This window comes from Hyaena hyaena, unplaced genomic scaffold, assembly GCF_003009895.1.
Source record: "Hyaena hyaena isolate Hyena2069 unplaced genomic scaffold, ASM300989v1 scaffold_711, whole genome shotgun sequence".
Taxonomy (NCBI): Eukaryota; Metazoa; Chordata; class Mammalia; order Carnivora; family Hyaenidae; genus Hyaena; species Hyaena hyaena.
The window spans coordinates 45,805-68,416 of record NW_024081344.1 but is presented as its reverse complement, the minus strand read 5'-3'; the positions used below and the strand labels follow the sequence as shown (position 1 = coordinate 68,416).

Genomic DNA, 22,612 nt, shown 5'->3' with positions numbered 1-22,612 from the left:
TTGGAATCTGTATGTTTGTATCCTTTGTGTAAATGCCTAATAGTGCAATTGATGGATCATAGGGTAGTTCTATTTTTAGTTTTTTGAAGAACCTTCACACTGTTCTCCCAAGTGGCTGCACCAATTTTTATTCCCACCAATAGTGCAGGAGGTTTCCCATTTCTCCACATCCTCACTGACACCTGCCATTTCCTGTGTTAATTTTAGCCATTCTGATGGGTGTAAAGTAGTATCTAATCATGGTTTCGATTTATATTTCTCTGATGATGAGTAATGATGAGCATCTTTTCATGTGCCTGTTAGCCATCTGGATTTCTTCTTTAGAAAAGTGTTTATTCATGTCTTCTGCCCAATTCTTCACTGGATTATTTGTGTTTTGGGTGCGGAGTTTGATTAGTTCTTTATAGATTTTGGATACTAACCCTTTATGCAACATGTCATTTGCAAATATATTCTCCCATTTCATAGGCTGCTTTTTAGTTTTGCTGATTGTTTCCCTCACTGTTCAGAAGCTTTTATCTTGATGAAGCCCCAATAGCTTTTGTTTGCTTTTGTTTCCCTTGCCTTTGGTGACCTGTCTAATAAGAAGGTGCTCTGGCCAAGGTCAAAGAGGTTGCTGCTGTGTTCTCTTCTAGGATTTTCATGGTTTCCTGTCTCACAATTGGTCTTTCATCCATTTTGAGTATATTTTGGTATGGTGTAAGAAAGTGGTCCGGTGTCATTTTTCTCCATGTTGTAGTCCAGTTTTCCCAACACTATTTGTTAGAAAGTATCTTTTTTCTGTTGGATATTCTTTTCTGCTTCACCATAGATGAGTTCACCATATAGTTGTGGGTCCATTCTTGGATTCTCTATTCTGTTCCATTGATCTATGTGTCTGTTTTTGTGTCAGTACCATACTATTTTGGTGACTACAGTTTTGTATTACAGCTTGAAATCTGGAAATGTTATTGCCTCCTGTTTTGTTTTCTCTTCAAGACTGCTTTGGTGTTCATGGTCTTTTGTGGTTCCATACAAATTTTACGATTGTTTCTCCAACTCTGCAAAAATGCTGTTGGTATTTTGATAGGGATTACATTAAATGTGTAGACAGATTGCTTTGGGTAGTGTGCACGTTTTATTTTATTATTTTATTTTATTATTTTAAAGTTTATTTATTGAGAGAGAGACAGAGACAGAGACAGAGACAGAGACAGAGAGAATGAGTGGGAGAGGGAGACAGGGGGAAAAAGGGAGAAAGAACCCAAGCAGACTCTGCACTGTCAGGACAGACCCCAATATGGGGTTCAAATTCACATGAGATCATGACATGTGCTGAGACCAAGAGACGGAAGCTTAACTAACTGAGCCACCTAAGAGCTCCAAGTAGTAAAGACATTTTAACAACGTTTGTTCCTCCTTTGTTTCCAAGTACAGATATTTTACCTCTTTAGTTAGGTTTATTCCTAGGCATCTTATTGTTTTTGATGCAATTGCAAATGGGATTGATTCTTTGATTTCTTTTATTGCTGCTTTGTTATTTGCATATAAAAATGTAACAGATTTTTTGCACATCGATTTTATATCCTGTAACTTTGCTGAATTCATGTATTAGTTCCAGCAATTAATAAATTAATTCATTCATTCATTTTGAGGGAGAGAGAGAAAGAGAGCACAAGAAGGGGGTTGAAGAGAGGGGGAGACACACGGTATCTGATGTAGGTTTCAGGCTCTGAACTGTCAGCACAGAGCCCGACATGGGGCTCTCAAACTCATGAACCGTGAAATCATGACCTGAGTCAAAGTCAGGTACTTGACATTTCAACTGAGCCAACCAGGCACCCCAGTTCCAGGAATTTTTTGGAGTCTTTTGGGTTTACTACATGGACCATCTTGCCATCTATGATAGTGAACATTTGACTTCTTCCTTGCCAATTTGTATACATACCCTTTATTAATTTTTTGTTGTCTGATTACTAAGGCTAAGACTTCCAGTACTATGTTAAATAGTATTGGTGAGAGTGAACATTGCTGTCTTGTTACTGACCATAGGGGAAAGGCTTTCAGTTTTTCCCCATTGAGGATAATATTAACTGTGAGTCTTTCATATATGGCCTTTATGATGTTGAGGTATGTTTCATCTATCCCTATTTTGTCGAGGGTTTTTATCAAGAATGGATGCTGTATTTTGTCAAATGCTTTTTCAGCATCTACTGACAGGATCATATAGTAATTATCCTCTCTTTTGTTAATATGGTGTCTTATGTTGATTTATTTGTGAATATAGAACCAGCCCTGCAGTCCAGAAATAAATTCTACTTTATCATGGTGAATAATTCTTTTAATGTACTGTTTAATTTGATTTGCCAGTATCTTGTTGAGAATATTTGCATCAATGTTGATCAGAGATATTGGCCTATAATTTTCCTTTTTAGTGGGGTCCTTGTCTGGTTTTGGAATCAAGGTTATGCTGGCTTCATAGAAAGAGTTTGGAAGGTTTTTCTTCCATTTTTATTTTTCTGAATAGTTTGAGAAAAATAGGTATTAACTCTTCTTCTTCAAATGTTTGGTAGGATTCCCCTGGGAAGCTATCTGGCCCAGGACTCTTGTTTGTTGGGAGATTTTTTATTACTGATTCAATTTCTTTACTAGTTATGGGTCTGTTCAAATTTTCTATTTCTTCTTGTTTTTGTTTTTGTAGTTTGTGAGTTTTTAAGTTACTATGAATGTCTCCATTTCTTCCAGATTGCCATTTTGTTGACATATGATTTTTCATCATATTCCATTATAGTTGTTCATATTTCTGTGGTGTTGATTGTGATCTTTCCTCTTTGATTAGTGATTTTACCTATTTGGGTCCTTTCTATTTTTGATTTATTGTATTATATCTCTGATTTACTTTGATTTATTTAGCTTCCCATTTATTCGTTAGTAGGGTGTTCTTTAACTTCCATGTATTTGAGGTTTTTCAATTTTTTTTTTCTTGTGGTTTTCCATTTCATAGCATTGTGATCTTAAAATAGACATGGTATGATATCGATCTTTTTGTACTCGTTGAGGGCTGATTTGTGGCCCAGTATGTGATATACTCTGGAGAAGGTTCCATGTGAATTTGAGAAGAATGTGTATTCTGCTTCTCTAGGATGAAATGTTCTGAATATATGTTAAGTCCATCTAGGCCAGTGTGTCATTCAAAACCATTGTTTCCTTGTTTATTTTCTTCTTAGATGATCTGTCCATTGTTGTAAGTGGGGAATTAAAGTCACCTACTATTATTGTATTATTATCAAGGAGTTTCTTTATGTCTGTGATTAAATTATTTATATATTTGGGTTCTCTGAGATTGGGGGTATAAATATTTACAATTGTTAGAGCCTCTTGATAGAAAAACCCCTCAGTAATGATGTAACAACCTTCTTCATCTCTTGTTACAGTCTTTGTTTTAAAATCTAGTTTGTCGAATATGAATATGGCTAATAGGTTTTCTTTTGACATCCATTAGAATGATAGATGATTCTCCATTATCCACTTCCAATTTGCAGGTGTCTTTTGGTCTAAATGAGTCTCTTGTAGGCAGCATATAAATGTTATCCATTTCTTTTAAAAGCTATCATTTCCCCTATTCTGGAAAAAAATGCAGAGATCCCTCTTTTATAAGACAACTTGTGTACTACTCAAAACCCATACCTGCCTCCAATCCTGGCCACTAGGTCTATGACTAGAGTTATACAATCAGAACAATAGTTAGAGTCAAGATGAAGTTCAGGATCAGGGCCAAACCACTGTCCCTAGGCTTTGGTACTACAAGGCCAGGATCCATGTTCTCACAGGCAGTCCTAGGAGACCCATGTGGCCTGTATAACCAGGTTGCTCCTGAAAACCCTACAAAATAAGTTAGATATGATGAACATAAGTCATAGCATAATCCAGCAGGAGACACACAGAACCTAATAATGGAATTGCAAGTTTGAGATGGTAAGCACTGTCATGAACCAGCAGAATTGAACTAAGTGTTCAAGACCTGTAAATGTCTAGGTCTCAAAATTCAAGTCATTTGAGAAAGCAGAATAATAAATGTGGGCCTCATAGTAGGTCAAGACAAAACTGTTCTCAGCTATTTTTTGTGATACATACATACATATCTCAACCAAAATCTGAAGTTTCTACTGTTCTCAGCTGATTGTGACAGTCCAATGACAATTTTAACTTTATTGAGTAACAAAATTAAATCTGAATGCCACATGAGTGATGTATGAGAAAATCACTAAACTTCAAAGTAAATCTAGCTTCTGTTTAGCATCAAATTGCAACTAGTATCCAAATTACAACTAGTAAATGTGATGTCAATGCATGTGGACTTCCCTAATTATTTATTGCTTTCTAGAAAGAAACTAACTCCATAATAAGAGTCAGAGATATGGAATGAAGACTGGCCATTGGAGTAGGGACAGCAGGACTATGGCAAGCATACCAACTCCAGCCCATTCACTATATTTCCTGAGGACCTTTTTTGGTGTCACATTCTGAGGCTATACCTTGCCTCACTGACAAATATTAGTGTTAGACAGAGAAGATGGTGTTATCACAGGAGTCTTGCAATCATTGTCACTGGCAAAGGGTGAGGTGGGTATTATATTTTCTTGGGTACAACAATATGGAAAATATAAAACAAAGGCTTTATTCAGGTCATTAATTTGAGAATATGACCTTAGAAGAGGGATAACAATGGAGTTAAAGGAAGAAAGACAACTGAGTTGTCTACTGCAATGTGCTACTTGTGCTTGATTCTAGGGAACCAACTGAAAAGGCCTAAGAATACATCTCAGAAATTTTCACCTGAAGAATGAAAAGAGAAAATGTTTGCTGGATTTCTCCCATACCCATTGGTCAAATGTGATTCGATTGCTGGGTGGGACATGAAATGAGGCTCTGTCCATTTTTGCCAACTTGGACCTAAGTCTAAGATTATAAGGAACATTATTTCCATAGTTAATTATATAAAATATGAGGTCATGAGCATACAAAATTGCCCAAAACAAGTATATGATACGGCTCTTTACCTCTCTTTTAGAGTTCTAATCTCCATTATAGCTACTGTTGGCTTTCTTAAACACCCCATCAAATCTTACCATTTAAAGGAATTGTGCACAATTATTGTAATTTTCTCAGGAATTACATTCCTTGAATCCACAGTCTAATGATTTAGTTTAAATTGAAAGTTAATCTCCAGGAAGAATAAACCATGACATTCAAACTTAAGACAAAACTATAACAAAGGAAACAATGTCAGTGATAAAAAATTAATAATGCAGCATGCTAATAAATTAGGATAAAAACAACACTTCCTTATAAAATGTTATCCTAATGTATACTTATTCTTCTTTTCTGGAAAATATGATTCCCACAAGATTTTGAGGAGTCATACAATAATAATAAAGCTGAAACCTAATAAATGTTGAGATATGAAGGTAGTCCATAATGGGTTATAAATTTATACTTTTGTTGTCCACACATTTTCAATGAGCTTGCAAAGTTTTAGAACTTTTAATATTTAAAATTGTACAGTTTTGATTCTTTCAACCATAGTGGAGTAATTTTCTTATATATTATTAAAATGGCTTAATACTTTTATTAATCCATGCATCATAAAGCAGGACATTATTTTTATGCCTACCCTAATCAACCATTTCACTTATTCCAGAAACACAAAACAGCTGTTTTCTACTGATTCCAAAGACAGAAATAAGGCCAGTATGTGCCTAAGCCATTTCAGTTATATGGAAAGATTTATAGATAGAGTTGCTACTGTTATCATCTCTTCTTTGGCATGATTAGCATTGTTGCTACAGTGAATAGAATGATTATGGGTATGCTAGAGACCTTTGACTTTGCAGAGAAATAGAAAGTCCTAATATCAAGAGCCATTGATGCTGCCACTAGGTCTTACTGGTTTCCTCATTAACCCATGGGGAACCTGTACAGTTACCCATTTCATCTCTTGCTTCTTAGCTCTCAAGCCAAAAACAAACAAACAAACAAAAACAAACAAACAAAAAACACACATTTGCTGAGCAGCTGGAGTATGTTTGAAATCTTCAGATGAAGAGCAAGGAAATTTTAGATCTCATTAGGTATGATCCAATATGCTTCATCTGTTGCCTACAAAGAATGCTTGAATCCACACACAAAGTGTGCCATATAAAGGAAAAAAGTTACTTAAAATGCTGTATTAAAACTTTGCAGATTCCTAAGTGAAATTGGGTCCCAAGGAATTTATTCATCTGAAGTTATTTTCTGAGAATACTATATTATTAAAGAAACAGTGTATAATAGAATAAAGCACCACAAAGAGCTGGAAAATTGGCCAGAATGTAAAACAAGGAAGCACAGAAGACTAAAATATATTGTGTAATGGAAAGCATAAATGTGTACTTCCAACCTCAGCTAAAACATTTGAGAAAGTAGGGACTCAGTCATTCTAAGGAATGGTGTAAGTTCTATGTAAAATGCTATGAGGTATGTAATGCAGATATAATTGTTTTCCCATTCTAAGAAGTAAAATATGGGAAAGAAAGAAATTAAGATAGTTCAGTTTCTTAATTTTAGTAACAGGAATAGCTAAAATGAAAAGTTGGAACTTCAGCCAGAGGAGTTTGAGTTTATTAGATTTATGTATTGGAAATAAGCCTCAGATTAATGTTTTAAAAAATAGCCAATACAAGAACTTTGAAAACTATTAAAATATTTATAAACTATCTTCCAAAAATAATACCTATAGATCCTGTGGCTAAGTCTCAAAAGGATCTTCCAAGCTCTCCTGAGCTTGCCTTTTAAGAGTTGAAAACCACCTAGTTTCATACATTAGTTCTGTCTCCAGCACTAATCATATACCAAAACTCCAAGAGTGGAGCAACCAGAAAACTACACAATGATATACCATGGGGAAGAGATTAGTCCTCATCTTCAAGGCATTTGTTGTTGCAGTTAAACACAATTATTTGATTTTTGTAAAGCCTCTTAATTAGAATGGCTACAAATGCTATTACACACCAGGAAATTACCAGGCTTTACTAAATCTGCAAGAATGATTTTCAACCTAATCGCTATCTCATGCATTTTGTGTCATTAAGATGTGTCATTGGTGGTCACACTATAAGCAAATAATCTTATAAAAGACCTGAGGTCAAAAATTAATACATTGTTCTTTGTTCTCTGAGCCACAGTGTCTTCCAGAAACAATAAGCCTAGAATCCATGACAGATAAAACAGCTTAAAACATTTTCCATAAAGGAATAAAAATATTTCAGAAGGAAAACAAGCAAGCAAACAAAAAAAACGCTTTAATCTGCTAGAAAAATGACCAAAGTGCATTGTATAAGTCTTTCTGCAGTAAAGTGCTCAAGTTCTCTTGTCACAATGGTAACAGAGTTATAATGATATAGATCCATCCCTAAAAATATGCCCTAAGATTTCATTATGGATATATATAGATATATATAGATACATATATATATATATATGTATCTATATATATGTAGTGTATATATGTAGTGCATCAGTTGTATGGCTTCCACTGAGTTTATTACTTTTCTTAGATTATCTCATGAGGTTTCTGCAACTACAGTCCAGTAACTTTGGAGGACTTAGTTCACTCCCGTTATAAGAGAAGTGTTTTCCGACATCACAAAATTTTGTGATAAACATTGATTTAATTATGGAATAATCTCACTATTTCTAAGTGCCAAACAAATGTAGGGTAAGGGCACAATTTTTTTTTTACAAATAGTTTATTCTCAAGTTGGTTTCCATATAACACCCGGTGCTCATCCCCACAAGTGCCCTCCTCCATGCCCATCTCCGCCTTCTCCCCCCACCCCCATCAGTCCTCAGTTTGTTCTCAGCATTCAAGAGTCTCTCATGGTTTGCCTCTCTCCCTCTCCCCCACTATTTCTGCCCTTCTACTCCCCCATGGTCCTCCGTTAAGTTCCTCCTAATCCTCCTACATGCAGGGCACAATTTTTAAAAGAGTCCTAAATGTAGCATGAAAAGCTTTGGAAGAAAAACTTCAGAAGTAGGTCTAAAATGACAAATTGGATTGAGAAAACAAACTTCAGTGAACTTCAGGCAAAAAGGATGGGTAATTCTTTCACCTTACATTCAAGTTTCTATGTCAATTTAATGAGAGTTCTATTGCCAAATCACAGAACTTTCTTTTTTAAACAGCCTTTCCTTTTCATGGGTAAATGTTTAGAAAGCACATTTAACAATATACAGATGACATGTATCAGAGGAAAGAGCAAATACCAACACTCAAAATCAACATATGGCATCCAGATAAGAGGTAGAGTGAACATTGATACTAGAGAAACAAACAAGAAGAAATTTATCATTGTTAGAAACTTTTTCAATTTAAAGTAAAAACAAGAGAAAGTCATAAGTCAGAGAGAAGAGCTACAGAACAATTTATTTCATAAAATACCCTGAAGGGATTATTGACCACCTAGTGGTTATTAACTTGTAGTCCAACCACCAGAACAATAAGAAAAATATATATTTAAGCCTTTGGGGGCTTTAGACTTCTTAATTATGTGTGTCCTCTATGTCAAGCATGGTGCTAGACACGTTACACAAAACATTCCATGTAACACTCACATGGAATTAGATAATTCCATAAGATTATTAATAATTATTTTATTATTTTATTATTTTAAATCTTATGAGATTAATATTATTATCCTTATTTTGCAGCTAGGTCTATTGACGTTAGAGCCCATGCTCTCAATGTCCCACTACAGTGTTCTCCAGGAATGTCTATCAAGGGACCATGCTCCAGACATGTCATATGATCTTGAGAGCAAACTAGATAAAACAATCTGCATAGGATAATAAAAATAAGGAAGGGATTTGAAATGAGATCCATATGCAAAATAAATTTAAAACTTCTTAAAATAATGCAACTCTTTAAAGAACACAAATGATTTGTCTAGAGAATGTGATATGTAGAGAACACAATAAATAGTCTTTGTATAGACATAGAACTGTTTGTGAATTGATATTGTTCTGGTAATTTGAAAAATGGTTGATAGATCATTGCAGAAAGAAAGGCAAATTTTGCCTCAGATAAAGAAGAAGTAATAATTTCAGTAGCCATAGAATAAATATCATGAGTAGCTTTGCAAAAGAGTGAATGCCCCATCGCTGCAATGCTTGAGACAACTCGAAAAGACACATGTTAAAATTGCCGAAGATAAAGAGGGACAAATATCAATTTATCTATTCATTCCCTCCTCATTCAACTCAACGAATCAAAGTTCTAGGCAATGTTGAACTCATTTAAGCAGTGTACACAGAGTAAAAAATCTATCATCTGAAGTTGGCCAATTTTCACTAAATTCATTGATCACCATCAGTTTCTTCTTTATAACAACGTTCATATACTTTTATTTAGCTCATCTTTAAATAAGTGTATCCAATAGAGTAATGGTGTAGAATTACCAGTTTAGTCATGCCTCTCCTCACTGTGTACACCTTACATTTTTAATAATGCAGAGAGGCATTTTAACCACCTCATATTAGCATGTTATTTGTGGAATTTTATTGGAAATTTCAAGTATGATAATTGCATGGGTGACTTAATTACAAAATACCAATTTCATTTACCAGAAACCAAATGCAGAACCAGTTTTGCACAATTTACCACCATCTGCTGGATAGTCCGCCTAGCTTCTCTAAAAACAACAACAACAACAACAAAAAAAACAGTGGCATTTTAACTATATTTATTCTTCCAATCCATGAGCATGGAATGTTTTTCCATTGCTTTGTGTCTTCTTCAATTTCCTTCATAAGTGTTCTATAGTTTTCATCATAATGATCTTTTATCTTTGGTTAGGTTTACTCCTAGGTATTTTATGGGTTTTGTGCAACTGTGAATGGGATCAGTTTCTTGATTTCCCTTTCTGTTGCTTCATTATTGATGTATAAAAATGCAACCAATTTGTGTATGTTGTTTTTGTACCCTGAAAATTCATGGATCAGTTCTAGTAGGCTTTTGGTGGAGTCTGTCGGATTTTCTATGTGGAGTTGCGTGTCATATGTGAAAAGTGAAAGTTTGACTTCATCTTTGCCAATTGTGATGTGTTTTATTTCCTTTTGTTGTCTGATGGCTGATGCTAGGACTTCCAGCACTATGTTGAACAACAGTGGTGAGAGTGGACTATTGGAACTTCATCAAGATAAAAAGCTTCTACATGGCAAAGGAAACAATCCATAAAACTAATAGGCAACTGATAGAATTGGAAAAGATAGTTGCAAATGACATATATCAGATAAAGGGCTAGTATCCAAAATCTTAAGGAACTCACACCCGAAAAATAAATAATCCAGTGAAGAAATGGGCAGAAGACATGGACAGACACTTCTCCAAAGAGGACATCCAGATGGCCAACTGACACATGAAATGATGCTCAGCATCAATCATCATCAGGGAAATACAAATCAAAACCACACTGAGATACCACCTCACGCTGGGCAGAGTGGCTAAAGTGAACAAATCAGGAGACAATACATGCTGGCAAGGATGTGGAGAAACGGACACCCTCCCACACTGTTGGTGGGAATGTAAACTGGTGCAGCCCCTCTGGAAAACAGTGTGGAGGTTCCTCAAAAAATTAACAATAGACCTCCCCTAGGACCCAGCAATAGCACTGGGAATGTACCCAAGGGATACAGGAGTGCTGATGCATAGGGGCACATGTCCCTCAATGTTCATAGCAACACTCTCAGCAATAGCCAAATCGTGGACAGAGCCTAAGTGTCCATCAACAGATGAATGGATCAAGAAGATGTGGTTTATCTATACAATGGAATACTACATGGCAATGAGAAAGAATGAAATCTGACCATTTGTAGCTACATGGATAGAACTTGAGGGTGTTATTCTGAGCGAAATAAGTCAGGCAGAGGAAGACAGATACCATATGTTTTCACTTATAGATGGATCAGGAGAAACTTAATGGAGGACTATGGGTTTCCAAGGGGAAAATTTACTTGGGGAGAGGGAAGGAGGCAAATCATGAGAGACTCTTGAATGCTGAGAACAAACTGAAGACTGATGGGGGTGGGGGAGAGGGGAGGGGAGTAATGGGCATGGAGGAGGGCACTTGTTGGGATGAGCACTGGGTGTTATACTGAAAACAACTTGACAATAAACTATGAAAAAAATAGCAATCCTGTAAATCAAAACAAAACAAAACCCTAATATTAATATTCACAACTGCTTCTCTTCACCAGTTCTTCCCTCATTTCTGTTCAAGTTAACACTGTTTTCTGAACTCTCAGTCATGATTTATGTTATCATCAGCTACCTAGTTTCCATAATCGGACTTCTGGGATTTGCCCTGAAACTCATCTTTTCTTTTACCCTTTCCTCCTTAAACTCCAATGATAAATTGTCATTAAATTCTGTTGGTTGAACCACAAAAGTGACTCCTGAATTTAAACTCACCTTCCAGAAATCAGGCCCCATGTTCTCTTTGACTCACACAATGGTCTTCCTTCTGGTGTTTTCACTTCTACTTACTCCTTCCTCTATTCCATCTGACATGTTCAGATGTTGCCCTTTCCAGATCTATCTTCTTATAAGTAACAACCTCTCAGGCCTCAAGGTTTAGTCCATACATTGCACTTGGCATAGAAAACAAGTATCATCTTTGCTCCACTCTCACTGTATCCTGCCCCTCCTCCTCCCGTTGCTGCCTATGTTCCTACCTAAAAGGCTTATATCTATCCATAAATGGAAAGACAATATCCATAATTTATTTCTCAAATGTAACATGAAGAGGACATTTGTACCAGCTAGATCTACTTGCAGGGAGATTATTGCATTGATTGGAAGGAGCATTTTGGCAGGGCTGCTTGAAGTCAAAAGTCACTCTTCTAAAAGTTTAGATTCCTAATTTAAACTAACACTTTTCGCCTTCTTACACATCATTTTCTGTTGTCTTTTCTGATATAAGATGTTTTTCTGGAGAGGCCTGTGGATCGGGCATGTCTGATCTTTATCTAAAGGTTGTCATAGGAGATATTTATTCTTCCTAGAGTGTTGGTCTCATCTTGGGTCAGCATGGTAGTTCAAAAAAAAAAAAAAAATTGTCCTTAGGATCATAGAAATCTAGAAGTCTGATGTTTATTTGTATCTCTTAAAACCAGCACATAATTCTTCTTCTGCTTCAATAGCATTCAACCTATTTCTTCAAAATGAAGTTATAGGAAATAAGGATTTGCTGAAAATACTAAAATTAGGCAGTTGGCATTTATATCTCCTACTTCCTTGTTTGTGATGAAAAATATCTCCTGGCTCCTGATTAGGGCGCTATATGAAGCCCATGTTCTTGAAAAACCCTCATTCCTTCATGCATTCTTCTGTTAATGCACCTATAAGGGCTTTTGGAAACACTGAATTTCATCACATACTCCACTAGTCTAAACTAGTGTAAAATTTCAGTGCAATGAATAGAACTTAAAAGAATACAAGTTGAAAATTTTAAATCTTAAGTAAGTAAAAAACTAAATACGTTTCAGAAATAAATTATTGCTTTAGAAATTAAACCTCTTTGATTAATAAGAACAATTTTAAAGGTATGTTTAAAGTTGACTTACTCATATATTTTTATCAAGTTCTATATCTTAGTAATGAGTTCTTTACGTATTATGGATATACTTTATCACATATATATTTTGCAAATATTTTCTACTAGTCTGTGACTTACTCTTTTGTTTCCTGAAGAGCATCTTTGGAGAGACAAAAGTTTTTTTGTTTTTGTTTTTGTTTTTAATTCTGATGAAGTCTTATCTTTTTTTATTGATTCATACTTCTGTGTCCTATATAAGATTTCTTGGCCTAATCCAAATGGCAAATATTTTCTTTTTTTTTCTAAGAGTTTGATAACTTTAGTTTTTATATTTAGATCTATCATCCTTTTCAGGTTAAATGGGTAAAATATTTAAATAGACATTTCACCAAAGAAAATATGCAAATGGAAAGATAGGCACAGAAAAAGAGGCACTATATCATTAGTCATTAGGGAAACACAGTTAAAACCATAATAAAATATTGCAGTGCCCTTGAAAGAATGGCTAAAATTCAAAAGACTAACAATGTCAAGTGTTGGAGGAAATGCAGAATAAATGGAACCCTCACATATTGGTGATGGGAAGGCAAAAATAGTATAATCACTTTGGAAAATGGTTTTGCAGTGTCTTATAATTTTTTAATAAAGTTACAAAATTAACCAGTAATTCCACTTGCAGATAACTATATGAGAAAAACTAAACAAAATGAAACAAACAATGCTCACATGGAGACTTGTATGAAAATGGTAATAATAACACTGGAAATAACCCAAATGTTCTTCAACTTGAGAATGGATAAAAACAAAACAAAACAACAACCTCTGATATATCCATAAAATGAAACACTATTCAGCAATAAAAAAGAATGAACTACTGGTACATGAAATAACATGAATGGGCCTCAAAAGCTTTATGCTAAATAAGAAAAACCAAACATAAAAGACTACAAATTATATGATTCCATTTACATGAAATTCTAGAAAGGATAAAACCATAGTGACAGAAAGTAGACTAGTTTCCAGAAGTTGAGAGGAATAGAAATGGATTCTGGAGTGAAGGAAATATTCTCTGTCTTATTTTGGCAGTAGTCACACAATTAATTTGTATGCATTTGTCAAAATTTAATTTGTCAAAATGCACTGAAGTGTGGATTTCAAATTGCTGAATTCTATTGTATGTAAAGTAAACTTTGATAAGCTGATTTTAAAATGCAGTTGAATTAAAATGTTTTTTAAATTAAAGAACAGAGATATTTACAAAATCTCATTTGTCCTTTCCCCAAAATAAGTGAAGTAAATGTTTTCTGTGTACATAGGCATATTTTATGGCATGTATGCTGTGAAGGAATCACATCAAAGTTTAAACAACATTTCTTACTGCAGCATAAATTGACTTACCCACCACAAGGAGGTAAGACCTTAGTTATTTCATTTGAATTTGTTAAAGTATTTAAAACTCATTCACTTTACCCTCCACTGAAAATTTCAAGTACTTCGCAATCCATATCATACTTTCTCTGGAAGAGTTTGAAGTAGTTGAAATTATTCATTCTTTAATGAAATGTCTGAGGATCTATTCAAGTATAAGTCTCCTGAAAAACTTTATATTTTGTAGTAAATTAAAACATTAAAGTATCATGATTTTTATTATCATTATTATCATCATACAACCCCCCAGTAGTTTCTGTGCTTTTTAAATCACCTAAAATCCTTTTGCAAGAAGATGAAAGAAATGACAGCAAAAGGGGAAGTCAGGGATTCCAAAAATATGTAAAATGTTCTCAAAATACATAAAATGTTCTATGGGGCTACAGAACAAGGAGTTTGTAATGTAAATTTGGAAAGGAAAATTAAGGAAGTAAAATAATATGGTGTATGTACTTGAGAGCCTGTAGTCCCTGAGCTGACTAGAATAAGAAAACAAGATTAAATACTAAAACATGGCATGGCACATTACAAAATTTGTAGCATTCAAATAAAAGTACTTAGAAAGAGCAGACTATGGAGAAACTCAAATAGGAAGTACAAGGGACTTTCAGTGCCTACTTCTCACTGCCATGTATATAATGATGATCAAGTGTGAGAAACTTAGCACAGGATCCAGGAAGAAGAGAGAAAAAAGGACTAGGATGGTAAAAGGACTTCTTGGCAGAAATGGGGTTGAAGCTGGGCCTTGTTGGGTTAGAAGGATTTGGATATATCGAAGTAAAAACAGAAAGAGGACTTAAGATATGAGAAGAGAATGTGTATAGCATAAGATAGACAGAACAATTAGACTGAGTTTAGAAATCACTGCCATCAGGGCTAGCAATGTTTGCAGATCATCAAACCAGGAAGAGTAGGGTAGAATAAAAATATAAATCATTTCCAATAAGTTTCATGGGAAATAAAAAAATTACCATGGACCTCTGATTGAAAATGATGGCCTTAACAAAAACCAACCACCAACCAACCAACCAACCAACCAACAAAAACATGCAAAATTTCCAGAGCTGAATGACATTCAGATTGAGAGTAAAAAAGCCAAATAAATTCGCTGAAGTGAATAAAATGAATCCAAACCAAGGCATATATTTGTAGAAGTTCAGAATGCTAGTGATGAATAAAAGATCCTATAGGCTTTGAGATAGCAAGATCAATACGGAATCAAAGGGCATCAGTATTTCCTGTTAGAATTGTATTCTAAAGACAATGGAGCCATGACTTCAAATATTAGGCAGGAAAACTAATATCAGTTTAGAGTTATGTATTCATCCAAATTCTCATTAAATGTGAAGATAGAAACTACCAGGAAGACATACAATCACACTTTCTGTTTTTTTTTTTATTTTTTATTGCTTTTGTTTTATGCTTCTCTGTATCTTTGTCAAGAAGCTACTGAGGAGGAACGCCACCGAAATGAATTAACAATTAAAAAAGAAAGAGTGTACAACTTTCAGAATGAATCCAAACCAAGGCATATATTTGTAGAAGAGAGATGTAACAGGTCTAAAAGTAATCAATAGAGAAGCGCTTTGGTGGCTCAGTTAAGTGTCCTACTTCGATTCACAGTTGGTGAGTTCAAGCCCCATGTTGAGCTCTGTCCTGACAGCTCAGAGCCTAGAAACTGCTTCAGATTCTGTCTCTCTCTCTCTGTTCCTCCCCCACTGGTGCTCTGTCTCTGTCTCTCAAAACTGAGTAAACATTAAAAAATAATAATAAAAATAATCAGTAGAGATTCTGGTATTTGGATGGACAATGCAAACCTAAGGGAAAGGATTCAAGGAAAATAAAAAACAAATTAATGATTTTCAGAAAGGTATGAGCCATTTGGAAAAAAAACAGTCATATAGTAATCATAGAAATAATTTATAATGGGTATGTTACGATTATGAAAGTGACAAGAAAATAAACATGAGCTTAGTGTATTGGCTCTTTAGGAAATAATATGTACAGACAGAGGCATACTGATGTAAATATTGCCATTATTTAAATAAATCTTGTTAAATCTACTGACAGAATAGGAAAAAAATAGGAATTGGGGATGAGCTGTTAAGTGTGTGATAGTGCTTCATCTTCCTTTATAATAACATAATATCAACAGGTAAAGCATTAGATAATAAAGCAAAAATACATAGACATAGTGCTCGCTTCAGCAGCACATATACTAAAATTGGAACAATACAGAGAAGATTAGCATGGCCCCTGCGCAAGGATGACACGCAAATTCGTGAAGCGTTCCATATTTTTTGACCTCCACCACAGCAACTTCTTACTTGTCACATCCCCAAAAGCAAGGGAATCAAGAGCAAAAATAAACTATTGGGACTTAATCAAGATTAAAATCCTCTGCACGGCAAAGGAAACAATCCATAAAACTAATAGGCAACCAATGGAATGGGAAAAGATAGTTGCAAATGACATATATCAGATAAAGGGTTAATATTCAAAATCTATAAGGAACCCACCAAACTCCACACCCGAAAAACAAACAACCCAGTAAAGAAATAGGCAGAAGATATGAACAGACACTTCTCCAAAGAGGACATCCAGATGGCCAACTGACACATGAAACGATGCTCAGCATCCCTCCACCTTAGGAAAATACAAATCAAAACCACACTGAGATATCACCTCATGCCAGTCAGAGTGGCTAAAATGAGCAAATCAGAGAACTCTAGATGCTGGCGAGGATGTGGAGAAATGGGCACCCTCCTACACTGTTGGTGGGAATATAAACTGGGGCAGCCTCTCTGGAAAACAGTGTGGAGGTTCCTCAGGAAACTAACAATAGAACTCCCCTATGACCCAGCAATAGCACTGCTAGGAATTTACCTAAGGGATATAGGAATGCTGATGCATAGGAGCACATGTACCCCAATGTTCACTCTCCACAATAGCCAAAACACGGAAAGAGCCTAAGTGTCCATCAACTGATGAATGGATCAAGAAGATGTGGTTTATCTATATGATGGAATATACATGGCAATGAGAAAGAATGAAATTTGGCCATGTGTAGCAACATGGATGGACCTTGAGGGTGTTATGCTGAGCGAAATAAGTCAGACAGAGAAGGACAGATACAATACGTTTGCACGTATAAGAGGATTAGGAGGAATTTAACGGAGGACCAAGGGGGAGAAGAAGGGGGGAAATGGTGGGAGAGGGAGGGAGGCAAACCATGAGAGACTCTTGAATGCTGAGAACAAACTGAGGACTGCTGGGTGTGGGGGGAGGGGGGAGATGGACATGGAGGAGGACACTTGTTGGGATGAGCACTGGGTGTTATATGGAAACCAACTTGACAATAAACTATTTGTAAAAAAAAATACATAGACATAGTATTATAAATATATGAATGACAAGAAAATTACATCAATTAATTACATCAGTCATTAAAAACAGTTTTCTTCTAGATACCTGAACTGGAGAATTTGAAATGATAAAGCAGGGGTGACATTATCTTGTTTTCCTATTATTTTATTTTTTATTTTATAATTAAAAAGTTTCTTCAATTTTTTTCTAATGTAAGATTGAGAGACATCATTGAGTTCAGAATACTGGAAATCTTAACAAAAAAGTAAGTGACTTCCTGTCTAGGATTTATAAAATTAACTCCCAAGATTTCCTTTACTGTGATTCAGGGTTCTAAATTGCCACAAAAATGACTAGACTTATTGAGTAACTTAAGCAATGGTGTTGGTAGAAAGACTGGATTGGTTGGTGGTACCTGGTTGGTTCACAAACTTGGGAGTTCCCAGGTGAAATTGAAACTGTGCCCCATGCATGGAAGGTAAGTAGACACCAGAGAAAGGGGCAGGCCAGTTCAAATTGGTAGGGGGTAGGTTTAATAAGCAAGGGAACTTACCTATGAAGCTTGTCTTGGGTGGGTGCAAGATGTGTAGATCTCCACACCTTTGTGGGTGCAAGATGTGTAGATCTCCACACCTTTCTGCTAGAAACTTAAAGTTTATATACAGGCCTTAAGTGTGTTCAGCCACATATTCACTGATGGTCTTAACACCACCTTACTCTGTCAAGGCCACATCCTAGAAACAGCTGCTAGCATGAGAACTGTAGGTGGGGAATACATTCCAAAGACAGGGGAGAGGGGAAGAAGCCCCTGGTTGCCCTGGCCCAATTTGTGGGTCAACTAATGCCCACATCCTCAAGATGGCCTCTTCCAACAGAACCATGATAGGGCATGAAGGAAGTGTTTCAGACAAACTTTTTTTTTTTTAATTTTCTTAGAGAAGGTAAGCATACAGTTTGTCTACTGTCCATTCTCAAATATTTGAATGGTTGTCAAATATCCCATATCTATATAATCTCATCTGAAATATAGACATCAGAGATATTTTTCAAGGGGACTGAGATATATTATAGTGCTCTCATAGCAGTGTGACTGGATCTCTGGATCACCCATTTGTTGAATGGTTCAAGGATTAAGGCTGGTACACCTGGGTGGCTCAGTCGTTTGAGTATAAAACTCTCTCTTTTTTTTAATCTTTATTTAATTTTGAGAGAGAGACAGAGTGTGAGCAGGGGAGGAGCAGAGGCAGAGGGAGACACAGAATCTGAAGCAGGCTCCAGGCTCTGAGCTGTCAGCACAGAGCCTCATGCGGGGCTCGAACTCACAAACTGTGAGATCATGATCTGAGCCCAAGCCGGCGCTTAACCTACTGAGCCACCCAGGTACTCGCGAGCATATAACTCTTGATCATGATCCCAGGGTGGTAGGATAGAGCCCTAAGTCAAGTTCTATGCTGGAAGCACAGAGCTTGCTTGGGATTCTCTCTCTCTCTCTCTTGCTCTCTCTCTCTCTGTCTGTCTTCCCCCACCTCCCCTTCTTGCATGTGTGCTCATGACTTTCCTTTCTCTAAAATCAATAAAGTTTAAAAATAATTTTAAGACATTAAGGCTTTTTCACATGTAAAAGAAAGATTTCAACATGTTGGATGACTTCTAATGTTTGCTGATCTATTCTAATTCGATGGGTCTTGAGAGGATAGAATTGTGACCAATAGGCAGAAGTTACAAGAGGCTGGTATCAGTTCTATTAAAATAAAAAGAGTTCCCATAATTAAAACTGTGCAACAATGAAGTTCTGAGCATTCTGTCCCTATTGTTACCCCAAATTCTCAGGTCTTACCCTTTCAGCAATAGGGTTTTATCACTTTAAAGATCATCACATTGTATTTGAGTTAATTCTAAAAAGTTAGAGCTGTAAAGGACTTCCAACACCATTCTGTCAAGTTCCTCCATTTTATAGATGATGAACCTAAGGACTACAGGTATCAATGGCTTCAAACAAAGTCACACAACAAATGAAGATGAAGCAAATAATCAAGTCTCCTTGAATACAGTCCTATACCTTTTCTCCTACTTACTGCTGCTTGAACATGAGTTCAATTCAAAACAAAAATATTTTTAATAAAATATTCATAGACATGAATATCCATAGACATGGAAGTGCAGATAGTAAAACTCTGTAATGGAATAACAAACAAAATTTAAGAGTTTGTGATGAAAATCAGTCCTGAAGGGCAGCACAAAATGGAAATACCCCTCTGTAATTCATTTTCTCTCTAGTTTCCTATGAATAGAAAGGCTAATGTTGAACTTACTCTAGTGGTTGGCAACCTTTCTTCTATAATGAATCAAGTAATAAATACTTATGCTTTGTAGGCCACATATGCTCTCTGCCAAATATCTTTGTTTTTGTTTGTTTCTTTACAACTAGTAAAGAAATGTAAATTTAAAAATCCTTTTTAGGTCAAAGGCTATATAAAAATAGGCCACTGGCCACATTCAGTCCACTGGTCAGTTCCTGACCAGTGGCCTAGGCCAGTAAGAAAGAATAAGTTAATAAATGTCCTTCAAAAGACAGAGACTTCAGATAAGAAAGTAAGATTCACAAGACAGTGTAGATAGATGATCCTATTGTGAGCAGAAAATAATTTAAGGATTTCTAAGCTATTAAATGCCTTTTAAAATCTATTAGAAAGGGAAAAAAAAGTAATAGCCAATGAAGAGAGAGACAGGCAACCATAGGCCAACAATGGGCCATGTGTGATCCCTGAGATTTGATGAGTTTTATGCAAAATAATATTGTTAGTGGCTTGATATGATATCAATTAATTCCATAACACAGTGATTATAAAGCAATTATAATTAAATCTAACAAAGAACTACATGCGCAAAAAGGAGATGAAGAAATAAGATGCATAATTCAGTAAGGAAAATGTTGTTTACTGAATAATTAATCAAAAACAAAACAGTGATAGGAATCTTAGAAAATCTTCACCATCAGTGTCACCTTTCACAGCAGGAAGAAGGATGAGACTCTGGTATGCAGCCATTAAGCAGGTAATTCTTCCCCTCAGTGCAAAGTGAAAAGCAAGTAAACAGAAATTAAAATTCCAGCTGCCCTTCTGTTCAAGTATTTTTGCAGTGCTCCTGAATACTAGCTTCCTGTGGGCATTGTCTAGAGACAGGTGATTAAATAGATGGACACATAGATAGATCAATCATTAGATAGATGGATAGATGGATGGAAAGCTAGAGAGAAATAGTTATACCGTGTACTATTAATGCATCAATTAATCCTCACAAAGAAAGTTACACAGAGGCATTATATTCCCCACTTTAGAGGTGGAAAACTGAGGCTTATAGAAGTTAAGTAAATATTTAAATCTCATAGGTAGGAAGTGGTGGAGTCAGAATTTGAATATTTGTTATTCTAATACCAAATCCTTTGCCTTCTTACCATCTCCATCTGCTTCCCTTATAGGCTTCTTCCATCTCAGGTAATTGCAAGAATTCCCAGATTCTACATTTTCTGTTGCAAACACACCTGACTGCCTATGGTTTATAAGTTAACTCCAATGCAGAGTCACATACAGTGCACCTTAAAACACTGTCTTCTGGTAGATGAAGCCTTGGAAAAAGGGGATGCCTTGGAAGTGTGGCTGGAGACAGGATGTTGAGAGGAAGTATGATCATGAGAGAGACTGTGGATGGGCAAAAGGAACCAGCTGATGGGCATAAGCCTCAATTTACTGAATTGTCTTTAATACAATCAGCAGGTATAATTGCTTCCTGCCCCAGCTCCTATCTTCTGCCTCTGTCCATTAACACTAGTACTATTGCTGCTGCTGCTGCTGCTATTACTACTATTATTCTTCTCTACTGCTACTACTACCATCACCACCATCAACAGCAACACCTTCCTTTCAAAACGCTAATTTTACTAATAGTCTTTAGCTATTAAAATTTTCACAAAGTTGTCCCATGACCTTTCATGGAGATTGCATTGTCTTCTACAGATTTCAATTTTGTATTAAAATAGCAGAACTATTTCCCTTTTGTGTCTTGTACATAAGAACAGTCTAAAACACCAAAGGGTCAAGTAAGTTGGAAAAATAAATAAATAAATAATACACACCTTTGCTATTTTCTCAATACCATCATATCCTTATTAATACTTAAATTTAAGATAGAAGAATGGCAACAATAGAAATCCATTTTTCATCAAAACCCAGAACACCAGCAGAGAACATGGAAAGGGAAGCCAGAATGGGGTAGAGGCATGTAGTGAAAGAGTACAGAAAACAGAATTTAAAAGTAGGAAGGACAGCAGGGGTACATTCCAGCCAAGTCAAGGGCTGAACCCATGCATTCACCGCAGCGAGAAGCACGGCTGATAACTACAAACACCCTGCAGCTTCAGTGTTGAGACAGATCATTCTCAAGAAGACAATCTAATGAGCAGAAACAAAATTCCATCCTTGCACAGTTTAGGTCTTTGATTAATCATGGTTCACAAAAACAGTCTGTTTGTGCCTGTGTGTCCCAATGAATATCGACATGCATAACAGCACTTATGAACACACACTGGAGATAAAGAGATAAACTAGAGATAAAGCAGAAAGAAGAGAGTCTACCAGATACATGAATACACCATAAAGTTGCAAACAATAAATCTCACAAGGAAATGTGAGTTTGAACATGGAATCATTACAACAACCAGCTTGAGAGTAAAAGAGACTTTGGTGGAACTCAGGATTTTTTAATTCTTTCACATGGGAGATACCATAGTGAAAGAGGGAAGATGCTTTGACAAGTAAATACCATTTCTTTTTCGGAGAAATTGAGTTTAATAAAAATCTCTCAATTTTTCTTGGAAGGATGGTCATAAGGAAATAGAGAAAAACTGTGTCCCAAGGCATCAATGTGCATCAACCCAAGCCTAAAGTAGACAAAATTTCTGAAGTCAATGTAATTGTCCCCTGCCTGCTAAAATTAAATTAAAAAAATTTAAAAAGTGTGTGTATGAGTATGTTCATTTTAGAGTTTTGAAAAGTAATTTATTTTATTAAAAAAATTCCTTTCATTTCCCCCAATCACTGATAAGGTATTTCCCTTGCTCTCCATATTTTCTTATGGATTGACTATCATTCCCTTAGATAAAAGATAAAGTATAACAATCCTGCCATGTCCCTCAGTATAATCTACCTCTA

The 22,612-nt window shown here is 35.7% G+C and overlaps 1 non-coding gene and 1 pseudogene across 1 annotated transcript; both read left to right on the top strand.

The window, feature by feature from the left end:
- Positions 1-22,612, top strand: part of LOC120220596 — a 110,723-nt pseudogene that overhangs the window by 52,855 nt on the left and 35,256 nt on the right.
- Positions 16,234-16,340, top strand: LOC120220598. The gene has a single exon (XR_005525634.1). It is a non-coding gene; the product is annotated as a U6 spliceosomal RNA (small nuclear RNA).